Source organism: Heterocephalus glaber, unplaced genomic scaffold (genome assembly GCF_053883595.1).
Source record: "Heterocephalus glaber isolate CG9 unplaced genomic scaffold, H.glaber_assembly_v1.0 deba00001175, whole genome shotgun sequence".
NCBI classification, from domain to species: Eukaryota; Metazoa; Chordata; class Mammalia; order Rodentia; family Bathyergidae; genus Heterocephalus; species Heterocephalus glaber.
The window spans coordinates 686,620-711,055 of record NW_028258207.1 but is presented as its reverse complement, the minus strand read 5'-3'; the positions used below and the strand labels follow the sequence as shown (position 1 = coordinate 711,055).

The 24,436-nt window shown below is 51.8% G+C and overlaps 1 protein-coding gene across 1 annotated transcript in view; it reads left to right on the top strand.

Moving 5' to 3' along the window:
* The first annotated feature begins 16,263 nt into the window (after positions 1-16,263).
* The window catches only part of Trak1 (trafficking kinesin protein 1), a 139,762-nt gene continuing 131,589 nt past the window's right edge, over positions 16,264-24,436 (top strand). The window contains exon 1 of the mRNA XM_021257940.2: positions 16,264-16,587. The gene's annotated coding sequence lies outside the window, so the exon portion shown is untranslated. The remainder of the gene's footprint in view (positions 16,588-24,436) is intronic.

Sequence of the window (24,436 nt, the reverse complement as noted above, 5' to 3'; positions counted from 1 at the left end):
GGTACCAAAAAAAAAAAATCATATTTTTAGACACATCTTCTGCAAACACCCTAAATCTAGGGTTTCTTTTTCTTTCACTCACTCTGCAAGTCCTCTTTTTCTACGGGGGATTCGCCCATTTAATATTGAATTTGGCCATGCTTTGCCATGGGCTTTAAGTCTTGTCACATTTCATGGTTTGACTTGACTATGCTTTATCAGTTTCTCCTTTGTCAATTTGGATGTCCCGCAGCTATTTCTATTTCCATAGCAATCACCCCCTAATAACTAAATTATTTCTACATAAAAATTATATCTTAAACAAAATTAAATCTTTAGACTCTCCTTCCTTCTCATTTTCTTCTCCTGTAACTTTCCAGACTTTGTGAAAATAATCTTTTCATTTCGAATTATAATTCTTTTTATATTTAAATAATTCTTTAATAATAAGTTCATGAAATATTTTAATTCTATTAAAAGTCATTTCAAGTTCCACCACCTGCCTCGCAAGCAGAAGGACCCGAGTTTGATCCCCAGTACCAAAAAAAAAAGTCATTTCAAGTATACTGGTTGGGCTAGGGGTGTAGCTCAGTGGTAGAGCACTTGCCTAGGATGCCCAAGGCCCTGGATTTGACCCCCAGTATTACAGGAAAAAAATGAAATACATAAGTAAGAAAAACTGGTGTGTTTGGGTTTTTTTTCTTTTTTCGGTGCCAGGGATTGAACTCAGAACCTTGTGCTTGGGAGGCAAGCGCAACATCACTGAGCTACATCCCTGGCCCTGGTGTGTGTTTATCTTTTTTGTTGTTGTTTGCTTTTTGGTGCTAGGGAATGAACCCACAGGTTCGGGCTTGCTAAGCGTGTGCTCTACCCTGAGCACACCCCCAGCCTACTTCTATTCCCTTACTGGGGATCGAACTTGGGACCTTGCTCTTGCAAGGCAGGCGCCGGAACCACTGAGCTAAATCCCCAGCCCGCCATTTTTTAATTTAAGAGGATATTTATTGAGGAGTTGGCTTAGGAAGTTATCCAGACAGACATCCAGCGATCTGCAGCCCAGAGAACTGGACGAACTGGTGGTGTAATTCAGTCTGCAGCCTGAGGACGGAGTGGGTCGGGGGGCTGATCACATCTCGAGGGCAGGAAATGGAGATTTGCCCTTCCTTGGCTTCCAGTTCTGGTCAGACCCCGACAGAGGGGTGGTGCCTGCCTGCTGTAGGGAGGGCGTTCTGCTTTTGTTTTTTAAATTTGTTATTATTAGGGTATGTTCGGTATAGGTAATGTTACATTCATAGTGGGGAATTAGTACATACATGTGTCAAATCTTGTTCATTTTTACTTTCTCTTCTCCCGATTTTTATTTAAAATGAACTTTTTATATTGGAATAATATTAGATTCATAGAAAAATTGCAAAGTTAAGACAGATTATTCCTGTATGCACTACACCCAGTTTCTCCTAACTGACACCCTAGATTGATCCGGCCCAGTTGCCGTACTTCATGAACGAATGCCGATGCATTCCTGTGGGGGAAACCCCAGCTTTCTTCAGAGCTGCTTAGCTTTACTGAATGTCCTTTCTTGTCCAAGGTCCCACCCACGATGGCACATCGTATTTAGTAATGTCACCTTAAGGCTCCTCTTGGCTGTAGCAGTTTTTCAAACTTTCCCACTTTTTGATGACCTAGAGTTTTGATCAGACATTTTTGAATAGAAGTTTTTCTTTGTTTTTTTGGTTTTGCTGTTGTTGTTCTTGTTGTTTGAGTTTTGAGATAGGGTCTCACTATGCAGTTCAGGCTGGCCTCAAACTCACTACGCACTGGAACTCACTGGCACTTTGATGCCACGCTTGCATCAAATTCATAGTGATCCTCCTGCCTCAGCCTCCTGAGTGCTGGGATCACAGGTGTGTGCCACCACACCTGGCCTAAGCAAGTATTTCTGGAATGTCTCTCCATTGGGATTGGTCTGATCTTTTTCTCATGATCAGACGAGGACTGTGTGTCTGGGGAGAAAATCACAGGATGCAGGTGGCCCCCGCCCCACAGTGAGCAGGGACACGGGTGGACATGAGCTAGCACCTCCTGCCACTGCAGTGCCATCACGACCCCTCCCACCTTCCACACGCCCCTTCAGAGCGGCCCTTAGGATGCACCTCCTGACAGCTACATACATGTGCAGTTCCCTCCATGGAAGAGTTTGCTTTTCTTCTCTATGTATTTCTCTCTTCTTTCTTTCTCTTTTTGAGACAGACTAACTATGTAGCCCAGTTTGGCCTTGAACTCACGGCAATCTTCCTGTTTCAGCCTACCAAGTCCTGGGATCACAGGTGTGGACCATTATGCCCAGCCCCAAGTATTTCTTTTTGGAGGTTTCTTTTGGTACTGGGGATCAAACCCAGGACCTTGCTCTTGCGAGGCAGGCAGTGGCACACTGAGCTAAATCCCCGGCCCCCCAAGTATTTCTTTATTCACTCATTTATTTATATCGATATGGATCTGTGGGTATTTACTTTTCACTTCATAACCCAGTACCACTTTACTTTCTATGTTGCTCAGATTTTCCAGCTTTGGCCGTGGGAAATGTCTTAGTTGACCCCTGTTTCTGACAGGGACCGTATGATTGTTAGTTTGGTTCTTCCGTTTCATTTGTTTTGTTGTTGTTCTGCTATGCCTCTGGGACTGCCGGACCTCCAAGCTCCTCCTGTATTTTATCACTATGCTGTGTGTGATCCTTCAATCTCTTCATTTGGGTTATTTTTGTTTCTTTTCCTAGAGAAAATTCTTAATGAACAACATTCATGTCCTGTTTTGATAAAGAAATATGATTGCTAGATTCTAAGGATGGCTATTAAAGAAGTAGAAACAGATTGTAAAACCGCCGAGCCAGTGGAGAAGGGAGGGAAAGAACGGCAAATGTGTTCTGTGAACTGCACCGTGTAGGAAGCCTTGGTTGTGGACTGAGCGCCTACATGGGCCCAGCACAGCAGGGGCGCAGGGAGCCGCCATCCGGGCTCAGCCCCAGGCTGTACTAGGGCTGCGGTCGGTGTGAAGGCCTGGGAGCCCAGCCTGGGTTGGAGGCTTCGCTCACTGGGGTTGTGCCTTCGCAGAGAGCCAGGCTCTTCCTCTCACCCATCCAGCCCTGAGGAGAAAGGGCTTCTGCTTCCACACTGCTCCCGTGATGGACAGGTAGATGGCTGGCCCACGCCTGCATCCCCCCATGCACACCCCCTGCCGAGGGTGTGTTTGGTTCTGTCGTTTGTGAGCTGTGTGCTGCATCGCCACAGGGCCAACTACCCATGGACTGAAGCCTCCAAACCTAAGCCAAAAATGGACCTTTCCTTTTTTTTTTTTTTTTTGGTATCAGGGATCAAACTCGGGACCTTCTGCTTGCAAGGCAGGCGGTGGAACCATTGAGCTAAATCCCCAGCCCCTTTCCTCTTTTTAAGTTGATGATGTTAAGTATTTTGTAACAGTGATGCAAAGCCACTAACACCAAGGAAAGAGAAAAATCTCCAAATAGACCAGTTTACCCCAAACACAGGAGATTTGCAGCCAGTCACACCCTGAACCACGTGGTGAGGAGGTCCCCTCTGCTTTCGCGCCATGTGGAGAGAAACCAGTGTTAATCCATCCACTTTTGTGTGATTCGGTTTCCCTGTTCCTGATCCAGCTACCTCGTAGGAACTATTCTGCAGACTCACAGGGTGCCTGTCTATTCTTCAGACAAGGTGCTCCCGGATGCATGAATTGCTAGTGAAAGCCAATTCCATTGTTAGACTAAATGTTAAAATTTTGTTTTGTAAGCATCCAGCAAACTTCTTAGAAGGAAGGTGAGGAGAAGGGAATGGTGGCTTCTCCCGGACCCCGGCTGTGTGCCTCCTCTGCTGGGCCCTGGCAGGCTGGGTGGGCTGGGGCTGTGCCCTGGACAGGCCTGCCGGCTGCCAGCCGGGGTGAGGCCGCCTGCTTCGGCATTGCCGCCGTCATGCCCTTGTCCTGGGCTTTTGCTCCTGCCGTCCAAAACGTCTTGCTCCCTGGAACGGGCTGTCTTTCAGTGGCGTGAAAGCTGTAAGCCCTTGCTCCCTCCTGCAAGTCTTTCCTTTCAGGCCTGTGCTGGGGGCCTTCGTGCTGTTAACTGGTGCAGGTGGGGAGGGTTTGAGGGACTAAGTAACCCAGTCCCCTGCACTTGCCCTCACACAAGGCAGCGTCACCGTCACCCTCGCCGCATTCTCCCCCCCACACATTCTTCCCCTCCTATTGATTCCTAGGGCCCAGGAAGAGAAGCAGGGGTCTGTTTATACCCGGTCAGCTGCTTGATTATGCAGAGTGTGACAGATGTGCTGACGCTGGGGAAACATCCCACATGCGGGCTGGGCAGAGCACGACGGTTACTCGAGTGCTGTCCTCCGTCCCTGCAGCTCAGGACGGCCAGCCCTGCTCATTCACAGTTCCTGTCCCACAGTGACGTACCACAGCATCCAGGAGTTTGGCTTGGAGGTGTCCAAATGGGCTGGGGGAAGCTGCACCGTGGCCGTGAGTTCTTGTGAGCACAGGCTAGGTCTCCAGGGAGGCCCCACTCACGACAGTGGACCCCGGGATCCGCAATGGTTCATCTGGGATTGAGGCCACAGAGCATGGGTGGGGGCAGGAGAGCAGGCAGGACAGGAAGGAGACAAAGGAAGGTGCTTCATCAAGCACAAATAACTGGGCTGGGTCACATGGAGGCGATCTGGGGGCTGGGGGAGAACATACATTGCCTGGAGGGGCAAGGGGACAGCGGATTCTGGAACAAGGTCTTCCGCTCCCAGCACATCCCAGCCACTCCAGGAGCCAGAGCCATGGTCAGCCAAGGTGTGCAGGGTGCAGAAGAGCTGTACATCTTAGCAGAGAAGGCAGAGCCTCAGCATGTTCCCGTCACTGACGCTCCAGTTCTGATCAGAAAATAATTATTTCAGATGTCACAACACAGGGTGCTGGTGCTTGTTCCTACCTGACCATGTGGTGCCATTGTCCCCTGGAAACAGGCCAGCTCCTGGTCCACGAGTCATACGGACCAGCTGGGCCAATCATACAACCTTATGCTTCCTAGCCAAGCATAAAGGGAAGCATCCGTAATCTTATCATTTAAACCCACAGAGCAATTTTTCTTTATGAGACATTTTCAAAATCAATTGTATATATATATAGTGTGTGCCCTCTTCTCAGACACACTGTGGCAGAAAATACTGACTGAATGCACAAGTCTCTTCTCTCCTTCTTCTAGTTGCTCATCTAGACTACATTTCCCAGCCGCCCTTGGAGTTAGTGTGGTCATGTGACTGAGACCCTGGCTAGTGGAACTGGAGCAGAAGTGGTGGCAGCCCTCCCACTCCTGGCTCACTAAACTTTTCACAGTGCTCCTCCATGCTCGTCCCCCATTCCTCATGGGGGTGATTGTTCCAGGGTGACAGCACCATGCCACCAAGATAGCAGGCCCGAAACCAGCCCAGGTCTTTGAGGACCGTATGGGAGGGAGCGTGGAGTGAGCAAGAACGTAGTGGGGTCAGTGCAGAATGGCAGCAAGGAGGACGGTGAGAAGTAGATTCTGGATTACATTCTGAAGGTAGAGCCAACGGGAATTCTCTGATCGACTGGATGTGGGCTGGAAAAAGGTTACAAGGCTTTTGGACTGAGTGTCTGAAAGCTAAGAGACTGTGGAAGAGTAGAGCTTGAGAGAAGCCCAGCAGCTCAGTTCTGGGCACAGTGAGGTTGAGATATCCAAGAGAAATTTAGCTGAATTACCTTCTCATCACTGGGACAGAATACCCGGCACCTGCAGCTTTAAGGAGGAGTGGTTTATTTTGGCTCAGGGTTACAGTCCATAGCCAGCTGGCTCAAGCCAGGACCACATGGCAGAGGGGCTTGGCAGAGGAGAAGCTGCTCGTGTCTGCTCATGTCACGGGGGCAGGGGACACTCAGGGAGAGGAATATCCACCTGGTTCCCCCAGAGTGCCCCACCCCTCGGAACCAGGCTCCACCTCCTGAAAGCAAGTCAGCTATACGCCCCATAATTTAAGCATCTTCCAAAGGTCTTACCTGTCATCATGAGAGGCTTTGGGGGATATCCAGATCTAAACTGTAATGTTCCACCCCGCCCCGCAAAAGGCTCATGGGCATCTCTTTATGCAAAATGCATTTAGTCCGTGTCTAAGAGTCACCAAAGTTCTAACACTTCCAGCATTGTTTTTGTTTATTTATTTTTTGAGACAGGGTCTCACTATGTAGTTTACACTGGGCTTGAACTTATTATGTAGCCAGGCTGGCCTCAAATTCAAGGTGATCCTCCCGCCTCAGCCTCCCGAGTGCTGGGATTATAGAAGTGCACCACCACACCCAGCAAGTTCCAGCATTATTGAAAAATCCAAGTCCAAAATCTCCTTTGAGACTCAAGGCAAACTCTGAGCTACCTGAGCACCTGTAAAGATAAAAAAAGAAGTTAAACACTGGTGACTTAGAAAGGCACAGGGTAAACATTCTCATTACTAAAGAGACGAATAGGGAAAGAGAAAGGAACAGAACCAAAGCAAATCAGAAAAGCAGCAGTGAAAATATTAACTCTGTAGCTCCATGTCCAGAGCCCGGGACAGGCTGTGGCGGAATGTGAATCCCAAAGGTGTGGGCAGCCCTGCCCCTGAGGCCCCGCCAGTGCTCATAACCCTCATGGCTCCTCTCCTGGAGTGGGTTTGCTCGCTCTTTCTGACTTTCCTCAGATGCTCCACAATCCTGGCTTTTCCAGTATCCTGAGGTCTCTCCATTGCACCTTTGGCTTCACACGAGCAGCTTCACATGCGGCCCTCTCAGGGCCATACTGCCTGGTCTCTTAAGCCTTCTGAAATCTGGGTGGAAGCCTTCCTGACCCCACCAGTCTTGCATTCTGCATGTGCCTAGAAAAGCACCATGTGGATGATCCCAGGGTCTGCTGCCATCCTGAGCAGTGGCCAGGCTGTCTGGAATCATGGCAGTAGAGACCTTTGAGTTTCTTGATGGCTGAGCATTGTGAAGTGAATCCTGGGAAAACAACTCCCTAGTGGCCAGCCATTCTTTAGCTCAGGTGCCCTGGGGCTCTCTTTTCAAAGCAGTGTTTCACTTTTGCAGGCCAAAGGGTAGGGTCTTGCTCTGTCCTTTCATGCTCTTGAGCCATTTTTCCTGTTTTCATGTTGTAAAATACTTGGCTTCTTTTCAATGCTAATTTTTTCAGCACCCAAGCTCTCCTTTGCTCTCTCTTTGCCACAACTTTCTGGCAAAACCGAAAATTTTAAAAATCACTCAGCTATGCCATTTGCTCTTGATTCTCAAAGTAGAGCTGGCTAAAAGCCCCCCAAGTACCCATAGTACAGACTGAATGTTGGACTGCCTTGAAATTTCCTCTGCCAGATTAATTAGTCCATGGCCCTTAATCTCAATTTCCTGAAAAGTTTAAGGACATGAGCAAAATGTAGATAATTTTTCTGCCAGAGCTTAACACACATGGCTGGGAGTCCAACTTCCAATGGAGTCTTTCTTCCCACCTGAGCCTAATATTTGCTGTGTGCCTTTTAATCAACAGTCTGGTCTTCTGCCCTCTGATCAGAATCTCCCATTAAGCTCAGCTTATAGTGTTCTAGGGCTCATCCAGCTGGCAACTCCAAACTCTTTCAAACTCTTCCTGCAAAACAGTGCCAAAGACTTCTAAACCACATAGTCAAGTACAGTCATAGAGACATCCCACTCCTGGTGTCAGTCTGTCTTAGTCATTTTTCTCGTTGCTGAAACAAGACTCAGTACCCACAATTTAAAGGAGGAGAGGTTTATTTGGCTCACAGTTTGTAGAGGTTTCAATCTATAGTTGGCTGCCTCCTAGGCAGGATGCATGGCACAAGCATGGTGGAGGAAAGCTGCTCATGGCATCTGGGAAGGACTCAGAGTCAAGGAAGGAGCAGGGAGGGGAGATACAACGCTCCAGGCCATGCCCAGAGTGACCTGTCCCTCCCAACCAGACCTCCTCACCTCCTAACAGCAAGTCAGCTATGATGCCCCACCATCCACCCGGCTTCCAAGGGCCCCACCTATGATCAGTGAGGCTCTAGCAGGACATCTAGATACAAACCATAATGATAGCCAAAGGGCAGTGTCCAGTAGGGAGTTTGTTTATGTGGATCTCCGTTCAGGGGCAAAGTCTGGGCTGAAGGTATAAATTTGGATGTTATCTAAATACGGATGGTGTGTAAGCCTCAAGATTAGATGAGATCGCAGGGGTGAGCAGAGTGTGCTTTCCCAGAAGCCACACAAAGAAGGCGTGTGCAGGCAAAGTGACAGAGGCTGAGTCCAACGCTTCAAGAGGCCAAGTGAAAGGGTGACAGGGAAGGACCCCTCAGCATGGCCGCATGGGAGGCGGGCCGTGGGGCGAAGTAGTCCAGACAAAGGCCTAGGGGGCTGGGTGGAAGGGCAAAGTGCAGGGGAAGAACTGGAGACCATGACGGCAGACAACCCTTTCAGGGAGTTTTGCTGCTACAGAGAACAAAGTGATGGCGTGGTAGCCGGAGACAGAGATAAAGCTATGAGCGTGGTTTCTTCTTTTCAAGGGAAAAAGATAACGGTATACTTGTATGTTAGTGAGAATGCCCCCCTAGGGAGGAAAGACCTGAGGGCGAGGGGAAATGGGTTATTTTCTTTCTTTTGGTACCGGGGATCGAACTCGGGTCCTTGTGCTTGCGGGGCAGGCGCCGGAACCACTGAGCTAAATCCCCGGCCCTGGAAGGGTTATTTTCATGCGGTACCCGGGTAGGTGTGTGTTTCCTAAGGACGCCATAACAAGTTGCCCCACACTTGGTGGCTAAAACACCAGCATTTATTCTCTCACAATTTAGAAGCCAGAAATCTGAAACTGAAGTGTTGGCAGGGATGCACTCGTGCTGGGCTCTCGCTTATATTTGGGGGGAAACGGTGGACCCCTGGAGTTTGGAATAGTGGAGGGACATGATAGTCATCACCCTTGGGGGGTGGGTGCTGTGGGGACGCAGGGCTTCACACACACCTTCTACCACCGACGTACAGCTCTGCAGTACTCGGATTTCAGAGGATCGGTGGCTGCTGTGTTGACAATGGAAGCAGAGAATCCATTCCTTGCCTCTTTGGCTTCTGGTGACTGCTGGGCTCCCTTGAGTGTGGCCACATCTCTTTATCCTGTGTTCACATTACCTTTTTGTCTGTGTGTCTCCTCTGTCTTCAGTTTCCTTCTGCCTTTCTCGTGTTAGGCTACAGTCTTATCCCGGATAATCTAGGATGATCTCATCTAGAGATCATTAACTTAATGACATCTGCAAAGTCCCTCTTTCCAAATAAGGTCACGTCCACGGTTCAGGTATTAGGACGCATTGGGCCAGTTAGACGGATGCAGCAGGTTACAGGGAATGGGGTCTGGTTCACAAGGGTCGAGGTGGCTTTGAGTGGGAGCAGGGACAGCTGCCCCAGGGCCTGAGCGTCAGCAGAGGTTTTGGTCCGGCTGCAGGCTTCGGAGCAGCAATAGTGGAGGGAGAATGTGGGGGCTCTTTTGCTGCTTCCATTTCCTCAGTGAGATAAGAAAAAGGGTCATCGGCTGAGAGCGAAGATGTGGAGGACTTAGAACTTTTGGGCAAAAGAAAAGTGTATGTGGTGCCCCTGGAGCTAGGAGCATGGAGAAGTGGAGAGGTGTCAGCCATGCAGCAGGGTTGAAGGCCCCTCAAGCTGAGACCCAGCAGCACAGCCGGTGTTGTCTCTGGCCTCGTTCAGCGCCTGTTTGGGGCAGAGCAGGCAGAGAGCTGAATCTATCCAGCCTGTCTTGCCAACTACGAGGAAGAGAGTTTGTTGACTGAGGGAGAGTGCAAGAAAGTGATGATAATGATTGACTGTGGAACCTAAGGATGCTGGGTGTGGCAACACAGGCCCGTAGTGCCTGCACGCTGGGAAGCTGAGGCAGGAGGACCATAAGCTCAAGCCCGGTTTTGGCAATTTAGTGACTTAGCAAAACCCTGTCTCAAAATTTAAAAATAAAGTTAAAAGGACTTGGGAAGGAAGAGTCACTGAGATCAAAGGAGAGAAGGGTGTGTTTTCAGAAGACACACCTACAACTATGTACCGTACACAGCACTCGATAGTGTGGTAAATGACTGTTACGGTTTTAGGTACTCACCATAACATGCTGGGCTTTTCATCCTTTAGGGCATAATCCTACTTATATAAAAGAGTTTACTGTAAAACAGTGTGCTGCTATGCCAGTGGTAGCCTCATGTGTCTCGTGTTTAACTGCGTATTTGGATAATTTCAAGGGGCCATCACAGATGATTGACGTACACCTTCTCAGTTTGGACTTAGAGGTTGGCGCTCTGTGTGGTACTTTGCGATACACATGGATGAAATTGCCTAATAACATATTTCTCAGATTATATTTCCATCATGTCTCACATGGCTATATTGAAATTTAAATTTAAAAACATTTGGCCTATGTAGAGTTTGCTAGTTAATTAGAATTTTTTCTCCAGACCACTATTTGTTCAATATTAGTTCTGAAAATCTTTCTAAAAAAAAAAAATCCCATCTTCTGATGTCTTGTTAATGTTTGAGATGTTTTTTTAAATTTATGGAAAAATGTTTAAGTACTTTTCAGTATTGCTTTGATTGAGTTCTATTATATTTGAATATTATTATAATTTTTTTCCCTTGCATTGCTTTTCTTTGAATAATTTTAATTTTTGTATATGTATGTGTTTAGTGAATAATAAAGTTATACATTTTAAATTTTAAAAAAGGACTGGGAATGAAGCTCAGTGTAAAGATCCTGGGTTCAATCCCTGGTATTGGAAAAAAAAAAAAAGAAAACAGAGAGAGGGTATTAGGAGGACAGTGGCAGACTGGATGGATCGCAGGTCCTAAGAGAAGAGGTTGTGGAGACAGAATGCCAGGGGGTGATGGTTAAGGAGTGGGAGAGTTGAAAGAGACCGAGGAGGGCCTGCCCTGAGGCCTGGCCATGGGCACACGTGGTCAGGGGAGGTGAAGGTAATGCCCACTCGTGTCCACTGAGGACGTGGATGACGGAGGCTTGGGGCCGACAGGCGCGGCGGGCAGGGGAGTCAACAGACTACTCAACCCCACAAAGCTGAGCATCACCAGGAGGTGACAGGAAGGGCCTGGGTGGGTGTGACTTCCACTGGGCGGGGTGTGGGGCTGCACAGAGGAAGAGCTGCATGTGGAGGCCTGCAGGACAGGGTGGGTCAGCAGAGAAGCGAGACACAGGCCAGACTGTACTGTGCAGGGAGTGACCCCCAGGTGCACAGGGCCTGGCGCTGGAGCTCGCTGGCATCTGCTTTTTTCTGGGCTCTCTGCTGCTGATTTTGTCAATATTTAACACAGGGACGTTTCAGGTCCAAGGCAGATTTCTAACTTCCTTTGAAAACCTAGGGGCCGAGGAGCCATTAGTAGTGCCTTCAGACAGCACAATTGCTAGGGCTCCTTCGAGGCCCGGTAGGAGGGGAAGGCAGCTCCACAGTGCCCTTCCCCAGAAGCTTCCCCTGGGAGTGGTGCTTCCTGCCCGGATGCAGGGGGTGGAGTCTCGGCCCAGGGGCTCAGGGTGTTAGGGAAGAGCTGGCAGAGGATGGCGAGCAGGTGGCAGAGGCGAAGGGCCGGCTGTACTGTGGGCTGCTGGGAGTCCCTGCAGGCTCTGCAGCAGGAGTGAGTGCATCTGGAGCCTTTCCAGAAGGTGGATGGGCTGGGGGCAGGGGGCACAAGACCAGATGCCAAAAAGAAAATATGGGTGGGTGCGGTGCGGTGGGGGTGCTCACCTAGCATGGTTGTGGCTCTGAGTTCCATTCCTAGCACGGCAAAAAAAGAAAAAAGCTATTGGTATTGATATTGTGTTTTAATTCTAAGGAATGTTGGAAATATTTTCCGAATTTCTAAGGAGCCCATGAGCATTGGTCCTTATCATAAACACCAGGCTTCCCTTCTTCACCCCAAGTCTCCTCCCGCCTCCGTTCTTTTCCTTTCTCTGAGTCGGAGGCTGACTGACGGAGACGGAAGTGAAGTGTCTAATCAGTCAGAGGACCAGGAGCCTGCACTGAATGTGGAGTTTGTCAACAGCACAGGACTTCGTGTAACACAATTCGCTTTCCCAGCAGCCACCCCATGGAGCGGAGGTCACCCAGGCTTGGTGCACAGCCTGTGCCTCATGAATGTCAGATTAAACCCGGTTGGCCTGTTCCACAGTGCTGCACCTGGGGCCGTAATGCAACCTCTGCTTGCTTTCGGGAGGGGTGGCAGGTTCTTCTCAGAGTGCATGTGCGCAGGAGCGGGTGGAGGTGAGCACCCCATGATCACGAGGGGTGCGCTCTGTCCTGAGATTGTACCTGTAATCACCCTTCTTTTCCTGACACATCCAGTAAGCGAATGAGAACATTTTCCCTTTTTGTTCCCACAGAGCCAGTGTAGGAGGTCTGAGAGCTACAACTGTAGTGAGCCTTCCGTCACTGGCCCCTCCATTCCAGCAGCTGTCCGGGGCCTCTGTGTGGCCAAATTCGAGTGACTGCAGTGGTGGTGGAGTGCTAGAAGTGGGTTGGTCTTTCTCCCCACCTCTCGGCCTCTGCTGTCCGTGAGCATCCACTCCAGGTGGTCCTGCACACTGCTTCAGGAGGAGAGTTTAGAGATACGGATTCAACCACGGTACTCCTGTAACCGAAACCTGCATTCCCCAAAGCCAGGGCGCGGGGCGTGGCCAGGTCCCCCCCTCCCACTGGCCCCTGTTCCTCCCTGGGTCCCCCTTCTGTTGCCCGTGTCCTTGTCCTTACAGTGCTCCCTGCGAGCTCACTGAGCATGTGTGTATTGGCGCTGGACTCCTCTCTGGGACTGGATGAGCCAGGCAGGAATGCGCCTGTTTTGTTCTCTGTTCTATGTGCCTGGTCTCGCCCCACGTCTGCCACAGCACGCGTGCACATACAAAGTACTGTTGAAGAATAACTTATGCACACCCTTACTTTTTCCTTTTAAAGACAGGGCCTCACTATGTTGCCTAGGCTGCTCTCCAACTCCTGGATTCAAGTGATCCTCTTGCCTTAGCCTCCCAAGTGCTGGAACTACAGGCTAGTGGCACCCAAGCCAGGGCACCTACCTTTTATAATTCCTTCTATTGTTGACCTAGACTAGTAGTTTAGTTTAGGTCTGTTGACTGGGCATCTTCTATGAACCAGGCACTGTTTTTGGTGTGGAAATGCAGCAACAGAAAATCCTGGCCTGCAGGATGCTTTTTTGCTGGTGAGTCAGGGATCTGTTTGCATGCTCTGAGTCACGTATGAGTTGATTTAATTTGCTCAGCATCCTCTTGACCAATGGGAGACAGGGGCCTGAGGACAGGAGATAGGACCCAGGGAGCCTTCCACCCAGGTCCTCAGAGGAACTAAGCCCCAGCTGCTCGAAGGGGTTGTACACCCAGGATATCTCTCTCCTCTCCTCCCCACCCCCCCTTTCTTTCTGTTCACAGTCCCTTTTTTTCACCCTTATTACATGGAGCCACTTCCCAAAAGAAACTCTCTGCCTGTCAGTAGTTCTCTGCTGCTGCTTTCGGGGGAAGCCAAGCTAACACGGATGGCATTTCAACTCCTGTGATTTCTACCTTGCTTCCTTGGATTGTGTTGTATTCTGACTTCTTCAATGGGATGGATAAGATATTGTTATATTTTCTCCAGTCACACACTCAGGGCTTGTCAAATATTAATAAACCATATGTTGGTTTTGACCTGATTTGATGACAGGAAAGAATGCAGTGCTGTCTGTGGCCCAGGGGAAGCCAGTGAGTAGAGCCCTCCACTGGATGTGGAGTGGAGTTGGACCCATCCGTCTGAGGATTTTCCTTTGTGAGCCCACCTGGTTCCTGCCAGTCCCTGTGTCTTGACTTTGGCAGCAGCAGGTCGGCAGCTGCTCAGGTGGCTCTGGGGCTCTGAGCAGCCCATGGCTGGCTGCTCCCTGCAAGGGGCTCTGCCTGCCATGTGCTTCCTCCATTCTGTGGGTGGGAGAGGGAAGAGGCCCCTCTGCCTGGTGGGATCCATGTGTCCTTCATCTGCTGCCAGTGCTGGAAACCAGGTATCAGAACGTTGTGGCTGACCGTGGCCATAGTCAGGGACTCCATGAATCAAGTGACTTCAAGATTCCATGCCAACCCTGACTGAATCTCACAGATACAGAAAGTGATGGACAACTGAGAAGGGGCAAAGAGCATCCAGCATCCACTGGAGCTGTAGTTTCCAGGATACCAAAAACAGGATGCTTCTGTGACCGTGGACTACTTTTCTGCTCATGGTTTCTGGAAAGTGGGAAGGCGGGGCCCATGGGCTCTGTACTCAGATGACAGAGCCAGAAGGAGTCAGATCTCTCAGCTGCACTTTGGCTCGTCTCTTCCCATTAACGCCTTTGGTGCTGGTTACAGTACTGCATCTGCTCTAAGACCTCGGCGATGGCTCCGCCTGTCTGCTGCTGCTTTTCCTAGCTGGCCACACATATTAACAAATGAGCCTGGCATATATCTGATAATTCTTTTGGTAATAGATTTTTCTGTCTTTTTTTTTTTTTTGGATTTTTTGAGACAGGATCTTGCTACATAACTCAGGCTGGTCTTGAACTCACTATGTAGCCCAGGCTGGCCTCGAACTTGTAGCGATCCTCCTGCCTCAGCCTCCTGAGTGCTGGGATTACAGGCGTGTGCTTTGACACAATGGAGATTCACATTCAATCTTAAGAAATGATGCCTGCCTCGTGTCATCTCCCCAGTTGCAGTTTTTGAAACTTAGTATGATGTTACAAGTAGGGTACTGATGCGAGTACGATTCACCTCTCTTAGGCAGGTTTTCTGATTTTCTCACACTCATGTAAGTTCTGTGCAATTTTATCACCTCACCATGATTAAGATACTCAGCCCCCAAACCACAAAAGTACCTTTTACAATCATTCCTACTTTCCTCCTGTCTCACCTCAGCCCTCACCTGATGTTATTTCAAAATCATTTTATTTAGAAATAAATTCAAAGTTACAGAAATGTTCTAATACACCCTGTACCCAGCTCACCGGTAACCTTTTTGGTTTGTCAGTCTTTCCCATCAATATGTATCCCCCTCCCCCCCAAATCACTTGCGGGCACTTGCAGGTTTACCCCTGCAGTGCGTGTTTCCTAAGAACAGAAATACTCTCACACACGGTTTGGGTACACATTATGGACACCATTAAATGGAACACTTATCCAATACTTTCGTCCACTATGTGGATTCTGATTTTTTCAAGTGTAGGGTTCCTTATTACCCGACCCGCTGCCGTTCAGGTCAGTGTCCAGGCCGTTGGCCCTCTAATCTGGGGCTGGGCCCAGCCTCTTTTGCCTTTCAGACACTGAGATTCTGGAAGGCCGCCCTCGTGCTGCCTGGTAGGTGTTCCTCTCTGTGGGTGTCTGAGGTGTCGCTGTCCGGTTCAGGGGGTTCGCTGTCCCGGAGAGGCGGGCGCCGTGGGAAGGACAGGGCGATCACCTGGTCCAGGGGAACCGCCTGCCCCCCGTGTGGTCCCTACTTCCCCAGTGTCACCAGCAAGCAAACTCGAGCCGGGAGCCAGGTCCACCCGGCCAATACCGAGGCCGGCAGACCCCTGTAGCTGGCGTCCACTTGTACTTGGGGCCGCAGGTCCATCCTGGGGCCTGGTTTCCTGCACCTCCGGCTTTGGCCGCAGTCTGGTGCCCGCGACCTGTGGGCCGAGGCAGGCGGGAGAGGCAGCCTCAGCAGCCCCCCAGAGGGCCGGTGGATGAGCTGCCCTGCCCACCGGGCTGCGCGGGCTCCTCCCGGCCCCGGCCCCTCCTCCGCCCCATCCCTGTTACCTCGCCCTTTGGCGGCCTCTCACTCAGGTGCCCGTCCCCGTCCCCACCCCGGTTTGGGCCCCAGGACCGGCCCCTAGTCCGAGCTCCCGGCTGGCGGTCGCAGACCCGAGCGCAGAGCCCGAGGGCGTCCCGGAGGCGGTGCCCCGCAAGGGGCCGAGTGGGCGGGGTCCATGAGGGCGGAGCCTGGAGGGGCGTGGTCGGGCGGAACTCGACCGGGAGGATGGGCGAGCCCCGGGCGGGCAGGCGTGGGCCGGCGTGGTGGGCGGGGCCTTGCCTGGCGGGCCGGCAGTGGGCGGGGCCTGCGCAGCGCGGTGACGGCAGCCGGGAGGTGCGCGCCGCCGCCCGACCCCGGGGAGCCATGGCGAGAGCACGCGCCGCGCGCCCCGCACCCCGCCCGCCGCCCCGGGGCCCCCGCGCGCCCGCGACCCCGCGCCCGTGACCCGCGCTGTGACCCCGCGGGAGCCCCCGCGTCCCGGCGCCTCGAGTTCCCGCCGCGCCGCCGCGCGGGAGCGGAGTCCAGGCTGGGCCGGCGCTGGACGCGGGAGGACGGGAGCCGGCCCGGGTCTCCGCCCGCGGTGTCGCCCCGCGCGGGTCGCGGCCGCCGCGGTGACAGCGTGACCTTCAGGAGCGCCGCAGAGCCGCGCCGGTCACATCGCGTCCGGGCGGCCCGGCCTGCGTCCGCCCCGGTCACCTGTCACCCTCCTGCGAGGCCGGACCCGCAGGTAAGCTGCGGCGACATCGTGCCTCTGAAGTTGTGTTAGGAGGAAGCGAAAGTTGGAGCGCTGCGGCCGGGCACCCCTTCCCTGACCCCTGCTCCACCCCGAGCGCGAGTGTCCAGGCCTCCGACTTCTTCCCCGGGACCTTGTCGGCTTGCAATCACCGTGCAGCCGTGTCCCTGTCCCTAACCCGCGCTGCAGATCGCACCGGGGCCGTCGCCTCTCCTCTACGGGCCTCTGGTGACCTGGGAACAAGCTGTTCTAGGATCCCGCAGCTCCCAGCTCCAGAGCAGCAAAGCGGAGCAGACTCGAGGCTGCAGGCTACGTCCCCAGCTCGGCAGGGTAGGTTTGCAGAGCAGGGACCTGAGGTGACAGATGGCAGCCTTCCTCTTTGCTCACACCCTGGCCCTCCTGCTCTTCAACCCCTGATCCCATTTATCACAGGGGACCCAGATGACGCCGGGCCAAGAGTGGAGCTGGTGCTGCTGAGCCGAGCTAGAAAGCCCCAGTGCAGCAGCTCTGGTTTCAGCTTGGCCCCAGCACCAGAACGTTTCCTGTTGGAGCCCCAGGGATCTGTGGGGTTTGGTTTCCATCCCTGGCGGAGCTCTCCAGAGAGGGTGTCCTCACCCTGGCTGGGTGGCTGCTGCTCCCGCACTCTGGTGAGTTAAGGACACGGGCTTTGGAGCGGGAAACCTGGATTCAGAGCCTGCCTGCTCTCTGTCCTGGCTCTGTGACCTGTGTCCCTAACTTCACCGGATGGTAAAGATTAAAGAAACAGAGAATCTGTAAAAGTTTGGGTGATCTGGGAGGGTGTTTAGTTCTCTTTCCCCCTGGAGCCCCCCCCCCCCCCCCCCCCGCGCTGGGATAATACATCAGAGATTATACTCATCACTACCTTCTGCCGGTTTATTGTGCAGGTCACATGAAATACTGTACAAAGGCTTTGACAATAACAGCATTGTTTACATCGAAAGGAGTTGCTAAACTTCCAGTTTCCAAAGCAACAGCGTTTTACATTGTCATCTCGTGGGGCTTTGTTCTGGTCATTACACCCCCCTCCTGTCCCGAACACAGTAGGGCTCTCTCCTGGGAGGCTCTGGAATCAGCCCAGCTTCCCCACCTGGACCTGGGGTCCTCAGTGTGGAGAGGGCGCCTGGGCTTCCCTGCCTCGTCGGTCTCTGTGACTCGAAGGTTCTCTTGTGCCACTTCCTCAACCAGGGGTGGTCCCTGTTTTCCCCTCAGGGCTCATGTGAGAGGACAGGGTTGGAGGACAGCTGAGGTAAATTTCGGGCTGTGGAGCCTCAGGAAGACCCTTGTGGACTGTATGGCCAGGTGGTTTGGTAAATTTGAGGGTGATTTAACAATCGCCAGCCTCCTCAAACAATGGCTCTGTGGCCTTGGTGTTTGCAGATGGACCCTGACCTGCTTAGCCCATTTGAATGTGTTGTGCATGGTGATTTCCGTGGGGTGACAAAAACATGCTTCTTTCTGAGGGTGGACATGGCAGCGGGGACTCTCTCCTCATGAAGAAACACATGGTTCTTAGACTTTATGCTGCAGTCTTGGGTCAGGGTCTGATGGACAGACTTACTGAGGAAGAGTCTTCCTTCTGACAGTGCTCCCCATCTACCTGCCTTCTTAGGTGCGTGCAGAGGGGACTGCACCGACGAGTCCAAAGTTGTGGTGACGACATGGTACACTGTAGTACATGTATTGCCAAGCGATGTGCAGCTGCTTAGAGAGGCTTTGCAGCATGATTCACCAGGAAGCCCATTTAATTATGGGACTATTCATGGTGCACCTAAGGCGGATGAGGGTGTAAAAGGGGCAGGATGCTCCTAAAACCCTCCTTAGGGCCATGGTCTAGCATTCTAGGAAGACTAACAAGGGCAGTGACTTCTCAGGTGGCCATTCATGGCCTCAGGACAGTGCCTGGCCTCAGTCTGGCTGCAGAATGGATGAGGTTGATGCTTCCTAATTTTGTCCCTGTAATCTTCAGGGCAATAGAAACCCAGACAGGGGGATTTGGGAGCTTGGGCTGAGATTTCTAACACTTCAGTGTTAACTCAACGGCTTGGGACTTTGAGGAAGAATGAATGTGGAATTCTCTTAAATTTTTGATGGGAAGATCTTGTTGTGTTCCCCAGGCCTGTCACCTCAGCCTCCCCATACTGGGACTACAGGAGCATGCCACTGCTGCTGGTGTGGATTCATCTTGTTTTAATATAAAGGAAAATCCCAGTTTAATTGTTGTCTGAGTCAAAAAGCACTTGGGGAAGATGTACCTTGTCTTTTCTGAGGTCCCGGGAGGCTCCCAGCTTAAGCACGTGTGTACCCTAGTTTGAGGATCTTGGAGCTGGATTGTTTCTAGGTTGTCTTCTGGTTCTAGACTTTATGACACACCAGGACATTCAAAAGCAGGTCATCTACCCAGAGCAAATGGACTGATGTTTGTAATAATGTGAAAAGGGAGATCCGATATTGAGGGGAAATAGGTATATTAATAAACTAGAGAACCACCGGAATATAAATTATCTGGATTTGAATATGCAAGACTGTGCTGTGAGTATTCAAGGAGCCCTAAAATCTTTCCTAAAAGCTAACTAGAAGAAAATAAGTGGCCAGACATTTTCTGAAGTGTCCCTTCAGCGTACCCTTCAGAGCTTCCCTCTCTCTGCATTCTTCCTTAATGACTAGACTTTCTCATGACAGCATGAGCATGCCGATGAAAGAATGCTCCTGCTTTCTGACATGCGTCCACACCGATCAGCTGTTGGGAAATCCTCCATTAGTTTACGTCGCCACAGGTTTATTTGTGGTTCTTGGAATGGATATTAACGAGACTTAGGAATATGGCGTTTTACTTCTTCTTTTTCCAGGTTTGGAGAGAGAAAGCGCCTACACGTATGGAGGGAGAACCATGGGATTTTAGAAGTTCTCCGTTGGTTCCTCTGGGTTTCTGATAAAATCAGTCAGTCTTTCCAGGCAGTTCTTTACGCCGTGAGTGGGTTATTTTGATGTTGACATTCTGTGAGCTCACCGTTTTTCAGTTTTGTAAAGAGTGGAAAGGATATGATCTAGCATGGGCTTGCCTCCTTTTATCATGGGTCCTTATGAAATAATTAATTGTTGGGGATGTGGCCAAAGGTAAATATCTCCAGAGAGCTGAGCACAGTGTCTCACACCTGTAACTCCAGCACTCTGTGAGGCTGAGGCAGGAGGATCAAAAGTTTGAGTCTAGCCTGGGCAACGTAGCAACCTAGTGAGATCCTGTTTCAAAATAAGTAAAAAGGATTGGGGATGTAGCCTAACCTTGGGTTCAAGCCCCAGCACTGCTAAATCAGGAAGTCCCCCTCAATGTTGGATGTGGTCTGGCTGGACTTGTAGCTGCGCTGTTGAATCAGGAATCTGGACCCCAGAGCCGTGGTGTAGAAGCCATCTTTGATCATGCTGTCTGAGGACCACTGGGAAACCCCTGCAAGGGGAGAAAAGACTCCTTTGGCCTCTAGGTGCACTGCCTGCCCTCAGTGTGGTGCGTGTGATGTGCTAAAGGGACCAAGACGGAGCCTGGCTTCTTGGCAGCCCCAGGTGGCTGTGCTCTGTGACACAGAGGTGGGAAGAGGGTGCTGCCCCTGGGAGGGCTCCTGGCCTGTGCCATTCTGCCCGAGTTGGTCCCCTGGTCTCGGCTCAGGCTACCCGAAGAGCATGGGTTTCCCCAGCTCACAGAGGGTTAGCAGCATCACCTGCAGGCTCGTCTCAGACCCCGCCCGACCTGCCCAGCCTGAACCTGCATTGTCCCCATGTCCTCCGTGGCCTTATCCGAGACCCTGCTCTGTGTCCATGTAGGTGTGTTCTTTGCACATGCACAAAGCAGGCTTTGCAGATGTTGGGAAGAGCAAGTAGCTGCCCCCCTCCCCCCTTCCCCGCTGGAGAGCTGGGCCCCAGGCTCCATTCAGCCTCCCTTCAGCCTCCGTGCTGTGCTGAAAGGAAGGGATTAAGGCCTCTCAGAAGCGGCTGCTGAACCCATTCCCCTACCCCACCTCTGCCCTCTGTAACAGCGCACAGTGACCCGTCAGGCGGGAGGGCCCCGTGGGGAAGGGCCAGCCTGTCCTGGGGCACAGTCCAGGCGGGCCGTGTCGCCTCCCGCCTCCTCCACACACCCAGAACGCTGGCCGAAGGTTTGAGCTCTGTGGACTATTCCGAGGCTGTGTGACAGGTGCCCCTGCATCCCAGCAGAGTGGCAGCCTGCCCACTGCCCGCTCTTCCGAGCAGACCGAAAGCGCCAGGTCACTTGTCCTGGGGTATGGGATGGAGGGTCTGGCAGCAGAATGGAGCTGGGCGGAGGTTGACAGGTCAGGCCCAGCAGTGCCACCTCTTCCTGTCCTCCAGCGTCCTGTCTCACAGGATCCTGCCACAGCCTCACAGCCAAGCAGGTCAGCAGGCTTTGGTAAATTCCCCTTTTCCTGTCCCAGGGGTGCCCAAGCCCTCCAGGCTGTGAGATCACAGGGCCTCCCTGGTGCAGTGACCACCTTAAAAACACCGATAAAGTATGCGCACTGCACTTTATCGTTTCCCCCATTTTCAGCGTACAGTCTGGCACTGTGAGGTGTGTCTGCATCATCGTGTGGGTGCACCACCCTCCATCTCCAGAGCCTCCTCGCCTTCCCCGGCAGAGCTCGGACCTCCCGAAGTGCAGCTGTGCTTGGCGCAGGGCATGCTCTGTGCCTGGTGTTTCCCCTGGCACAGTGTCCTCAAGGTTCCTTCATGCTGTACTGAACATCACAGTGTCAGGCGCGGTCCTGTCCCATCGGACGTGTGCACCACGTTTTGTGTGTCCTTCCTCCGCCCATGGACATTCGTGTTTCCTCCATCTCCGGTCTTGTGAACAGCCCTGCTGACAATGCTGGTTTTCAGACACCTATTGGGCCGCTGCCTATGGGTCTCTGGGGTATGGGTAAGTGCTGGGTCACGTGGCCATCTAAGGCTTGACATCTGGAGGAGCCAGTCTTCCCTCTCATCAAGGGCAGGATCGTCTTACATCCCACCGGCTGGCGCCACTTTGGGGGTCTGCACAGCCTCGCCAGCATCTGCTGGCGGATTTCGTTTTCTTTGCTTTTTGAAGAATAGCCATCCTGGTGGGTGTGGAGCAGTTGTTTCTTTTGAGTCACTTCCCTCCCTCACCCGGTTGTTTTCGAAGGCCCAGCCGCCATCCGCCATCCCTGCCTTTCCTGAGCTAGGGGAGGCTCCTGAGAGGGATGGAGTTAGGAGCCCTGGCTTCACCGTGTGCCCCCGGGTTGTTGGCTCACTCTTGGGCATCACTGAAGGTCAGCAGCAAGGGTGGCGGGACTCAGACGACTGGTCAGAGCTGCTAGGGTTCCAGGCTTGTGTTTCTGGTCTTTCTGTTCTTTCCTTGCTTTTAAACTTTTGAATAAAAATTGGAGCAAGTGTGTCGGTGAACAGAAGAAAGGCAACTCAGTAAACCCGTGTGTTTCTGTTTGTGACTTTGTTTTGTTTTGTCTTTTTGGATGCTGGTGCTTGAACCCAGGGCCTTGCACATGTTAAGCGTGTGTACTACTGCTGAGCCACACCCCAGCCAGGTTGTGTAATTCCGAACACAGGGCTCTAGCCGTACGTTCGGTTGGCCTCTTGGAGGTGAGTTAGGGCTTGACTGGGGTCTGATATCTCAGACGTGCGGCTGCAGAGTTATGGCGTCAGGGTCTCGTTCTGTTAAGTGAGGGTCTAGAGAAAGGGTCTTGTTGGCACCGCAGGATTTAACCCTGGGAAGAACATCAGAGGTTTACCTCAACTACAAGGACAAGCGGATTCTTGTCATGTTATGGAGTTAGAATTGGCAGTCTTGTGCCAGGGCATTAAAGACACCAAGCAGACAAGAAAGTGAACCCTGAGACTGAGGACGCATGGTAGGAGGGTGGGCTGGAAGTGAGCGGTTTGGTGTGTGTGAGTGAGTGCACGGCTGAGGTAAGGAGCTGGTTCCTGGCCTCACAGTGAGAGGAACTTCAGCCTTTCCACCTTCACATCCAGGACGTATTTTAAACAGAACGGGCACTCTGCGAATCCGACAGTTCCGTCCTCTGCACCACTCATGACTTGAAAGACAGAAAACTTCAGATTTAACCATTTGGACAAAATGCAGCATATAACTTGTATATCTGTCCTCTTTCTTCCCCTTGAAGATGAGTGCTCATATGTTGAAACTGCAAAAAACTTGTTTCTTTTTTCTTTTGCCTTGCTGGGGATGGAGCCCAGGGCACAGCCCCAGACTGTTTCAGAATCATTGCTGTTAGGCTAGGAGAGGAGCCCGCACAGTAAGTACAGTGCTGGCCCAAGTAGGCATGTGGTGTGAGCCACTGTTACGGTTGTCACTGAGCTCCTGTGGTCCGATTGTCCACATCACCGTGGGAGGTCCCTCTGCCACGCCCCGGGAGCTGCTGGCCCCACCTTGTAGCAGGAAGTGGAACAACAAAAAGAAAAAAGCCCTCGGCCTAAGGGTTTGGTGTGGGGGTGTGGTTTTTGCTCATCTGACAACCAGCTTCCCTGCTTTGGCTTTGAAGTAAAAGAGTTAACTTTGCAATGGTCCCTAGGCACTAGAAAAAATCCCTCTGGACTTGATATTTAGACACAAATATCAGGGCATTCCAAAGGCCTCTTGTGGAAAAAGTGGAGTTTGTTGTTACATGTTTGAGAAAGCAGCTTTCTATTTGAGAAAATAAGCAGAATGTTTTTATTATTGCAAGAATGGATAAAAGGCGTGAAAAGCAAGTCATTTGGAAAACAGACTGAATTGTTGACTGGTGCAGTAGATGTGTTTATACTGTACTCAGGAGACTGGGAAGTAGTTTGTACTGACCGGAAAGAGACTATTTTAGTACAAGAGGAATGTTTCCACGATTGAATGGTACCTGGAAAACATTTAGCTGGGCTAAATCTCTCAATGCTTGAGAGAAATGATGCTCATATAGAAAGAATAATGAAAATGATAAATATTCCTGGGGTTTGGTTAGTTTGTAGTCAAGCTTTTATTCTTTCTGGCTCGCTGAGTTCTGTTCGGCTAGAGCAGCATGCCAGAGTGGCCCTCAGGAGCAAGGTTGAGAGTTTTCCACAATGTCCTGATCAGAGAGGCTGCATCCACATGTGGTCACCAGGGCAGGAAAGGGGTGAAGCTAGCAGATTGTTGCAGAGAAGGCCCATGCAGCAGGTGAGGCAACCTTGTCCCAGGCCACCTGGAGGATGGCAGACGCCCACGTGGAGGTGTGGCTGTACGGTGCCGTGGGGCGTGGCATGTGGATGGAAGCCGAGGACGCAGGTGATGCCCGCCGTAAGCTCGGCTTGCCCACAAGGAAGTAGTAGGAAGTAGTGGGAGGGCGCAGGAAGGGGCAGAGTCCAGGGCGAGCCTGAGGCTTCCGAGGTGGAGACCTGGCCCGGGTGTCCTGAGCGAGGACCTGGAGAGTCCCATCTCCCATGCGTGTTGCTGTGCTGTGGTCTGGAGGCTTCTGAGTGGAGAAGTTCAGGCTGCTGGGAACTGTCCAATCCTTGGGACAGATTGGAGCTTGAGGTAAGGGTTGAGGACTTTGCTGTGTAGACAGGGAGGTGTTGTGTGTCACGAAGCAGTGGCCACAGATGGGGAGAAGTCCAGGAGTGCTGGCTGGGTCAGAGTGTTCTTGCGGTGTCAGTGGGGTCCTGGGCTCACTGCTGTGAGTCCGAGTGAGATACAGGATACCACGTCCTTTGGGTTGGTTTGTGCAGTCAGTGTGCAAATGTTTGCAGTTCTGTCACCTGGTTTTCTGTCATTCAGAAGATATGTTGGCTTAGTCGTGTAAACGTTTTATGGCACCGT